General features: G+C 50.7%; 1 protein-coding gene across 2 annotated transcripts in view; it reads right to left on the bottom strand.

Annotated features, from left to right (window-relative positions):
- TMPRSS9 (transmembrane serine protease 9) overlaps window positions 1–667 on the bottom strand; it is a 29,707-nt gene extending 29,040 nt beyond the window's left edge. The window contains exon 1 of one of the 2 annotated variants that reach the window (XM_059388570.1): window positions 570–667. The gene's annotated coding sequence lies outside the window, so the exon portion shown is untranslated. Of the gene's footprint in view, window positions 1–66; window positions 82–569 lie in introns of those variants that run through there. The other variant, XM_059388572.1, reaches the window with a different exon arrangement.
- Between the last annotated feature and the right edge of the window lie 2,521 nt (window positions 668–3,188).

The following is a 3,188-nucleotide window of genomic DNA, read 5'->3' as shown; positions in this document are numbered from 1 at the left end:
CAGGGCCGGAGCCAAGGCGGACGCTTCCCCGACTGAGCCCCCCAGGCGTCCCCAGCTGTGATTAACTTTCAAACTAGTAGAGGTCGAGTCAGCAGATGGCCGTCGGGGCTGCGGTGGGCCGCACGCCATCCGTTGACGGCCTTCAGAGGAGAGGACGGGGCTGGCGCTGCAGCGTGCGCTCCGCCCTGGGTCTCCAGGCCGCGGCGGGTTTCCGACTCCGCGCCCCGTGGCCTGTGAGCTGGTTCCTTAAATGCGTCTCCCCGCCCTGCTGGCTGTGTGTCTGTAGAGAACCTCCGGAACACAGCCGTTCATGCGTCTTGTGCAACGTCTGGGACATCCTCACCCTAAGCAAACAGGCATTTGCTGTTCACTTGAAATTCAGATTTGCGCGCTGTGAGTTCATGGTTAAGTCTGGAGCCTAGTGCGGGGGCCCAGCCGAGGCATCCCCTCCTCAAGGGAGCGTGTCCCTGCTGGGAATGGCCAGTCCGTGCCTCACCGCCACCCTCCCAAGCCGATGAGAAAGGGGAGATGCGCGGGGGCGGCGGGGAGTGGAGCCGTGTAACACTTACCCCTTTATTCTAACACTTGAGCTGCAGGGCCCTCTGAGGGGCCAGGGAATCTCCGAGAATCGCTTGATGAAATGTTTTAGGGACAAAGACACCAAGATTCACCTCTGCGATTAGGGCTGGAAACTCAACTTTAGTGTGTGAGCTCATTGACACGCCCCCGGCCAGACACACACACACTATATTCATTCAGCCCAGCTGCCCCTGCTCCCGGCACCCCCCCCCCCAAGCCCGTGGGTTTTCTAAGGATGCCTGTGTTCTCCGAATTGTCCTGTCATCACTGTCATTACACCGCAGAAGGGGCCCGGTGCTGTTTAGCATCGAATATAGAAGCACTATTCATTCAGCTTCCCGCCCGTCTGATGTTTATGACAGACCAGGCCTAGATGCTCTGTCCTGAGTACCCAGCCCTGAATGAGGTAGATGAGATTCGCTGCACTCAGAGAGCTTAAACCTCAGTGGCAGGGACCCAGATAAATTAAAATTACAGCTGCAATTCAGGTTTGAAAATCAAGACGTGTCCATGGGGTTTTGAGTCTATAAAAAGGAGCTTTGATCTAGCCGGGGGGGGGGGAGCGGGGAGTGCAGAGGCGGTCTGGAAGGGCTTCCTGGGGGAGGGATGTGTTATCTGAGTTCTGAAGGATAAGCAGGAACTCAGTAAGTGGCCATGGAAGGAGCAGATTTCCACACAGCAAGGACAGGATGCATAACGCCCTGTAGCAGGAGCAGGGAAAGTGGGGGCCAGCGCAGAGAGAGTGAGTCCGTCAGCTGTGGCCACCACACATTACCACAGACAAAGCAGCTTACAGTAGCACACAATCGCTTGCACTTTCTGTGTGCAGAATCCTGGCACATCTCAGCTGGGTCCTCACAGTCTCACTAGGCAGCAAGTTACGTGTTACTCGGGCCGCATTCTCATCCGGAGGCTCAGCTGGGGAAGGACCCACTGCTGAATTCCCTATTGTTGCCAGAATTTGTGACCCTGTGTTATGGGGCTGAGGCCCCCCACTCCCTTGCTGCCTGTTGGCCAGGGGCTGGTCTTAGCTCACAGGCCCCTGACCACACGGCAGCCCCTTGGTCCAGGCCAGCAGAGGAGACTCACTGCAGTTTGCTGGGCTGGAGTTCTACAGAATGTCAGGCCACAGTGGGAGCCACGTGTGCTCTAGTGCGGCCTAATCAAGGGAGTGACCATGGCGTCATCTTCAGCGGTTCTTCTCACTTGGAAGGAAGGGCTAATACAGGTCATGTGTGCCAGGGCAGAGATCTTAGGAACCTCTTGGAATTCTGCCTACCACAGTAATCACGAGTAGGGGCAGTCTGAGATGTGCACGGAGGTAAGCAGGGTGCGTAGCTCCCTGGAGTTTGAGAAGGAGAGACTAGACAAATGAAGTCAGTCTTTGAAAGTAGCTGGGAACTTTCCAGAACTTCCCTAAGACCTGAATCTTCAGATTTGAAAGGCACAGTGCCAAGCATTACAGATAAATCCTCAGAGTAAATCTACAGAATAAAAACAGCGACAAGATTATAGAAGTAACTAGGTAGTAAAGACAGGCCACCCACAAAGGAATGCTGGTTAAGGGCACCAGCAGATGTCCGAACAGAAACCAGAGGCAACTTGGGGTGCACGATCCCAAGGCTGAACCAGCAAGAAGACAGAGGGATGAGTACAGTTGAAAGACTCCAAGGCTCGGAGGGAAAAGGCAAGATTAGTGATGAATTTCAGCCTTCGTTAAATGAAGCACGAGCACGCATGATAAAATTTTAAGAGCATCTTCAGTAATAGAACTGAAATCGATAGCTTCCAAAAAGTAGAGTGAGAAAGATACAAAATGCAGGAGAAGGGGAGGAAAGTACAAATATTCTAAACTTAAAAGAATTTGTGAGCTTAGATTTGTTGTTGTTGTTTTAAGCCAGGTAGGTGTTTTTAGCGTTTTTTTGGTAAAAAACAAAAGACACAAAATGGAAGAGAGAAAAATCTAAACTCTTGTGTACCTGGTACCAAAACTCAGCATTAGACAGGTTGACTTAATGGGTCTATATTCCCTATTTTAGGAGATAAACTTACATTTTTAGGCACACACGAAATATTTACAAAAGTTAACCACGCACCTAACCACAAAGCAAATGTCAATGAAACCCACAAATTCTACCCTCAGTGTACATGTCTCACAGCAGTGCAGCTTAATTAGATAGCTGAACTAACGAAATTTAATTGAAAATCTAAAATTAGTTCTAGCATATTAATGATTCCAAGAAGAAATCATAGCCAAATAAACTAAATAAACTATTTCGCTGAGATCAAGAGTCGGACACTTAACTGATGAGTCACCCTGATGCCCCTAAATAAACTATTTAGAACTGAACAATAGGCAATGCTTCATAACAAAATACTGGGTGCAGCCAAAGCTGTCCTTAGTGGTCACCGTCAGTGTTACATCAAGCCACGTGTTGGACAGGTGCCAGCTAAAACGCTATGGTCCCCCACATCTGACTGGCCCTACCTGGAAAACACAGATCGCCGGCCTCAGCCCACACACAGCATCCACCGCATGGAGGTCAGCGGCTGGAGTCCTGGTGTCCTTGGAAGAGAAGTCCACATTTTGGGTTTTACTGTCCCAAGCA

Source organism: Mustela nigripes, chromosome 2 (assembly GCF_022355385.1).
Source record: "Mustela nigripes isolate SB6536 chromosome 2, MUSNIG.SB6536, whole genome shotgun sequence".
Lineage (NCBI taxonomy): Eukaryota > Metazoa > Chordata > Mammalia > Carnivora > Mustelidae > Mustela > Mustela nigripes.
Note: the sequence above shows the minus strand (reverse complement) of the source record. Positions and strands in the feature narration are given on the sequence as shown.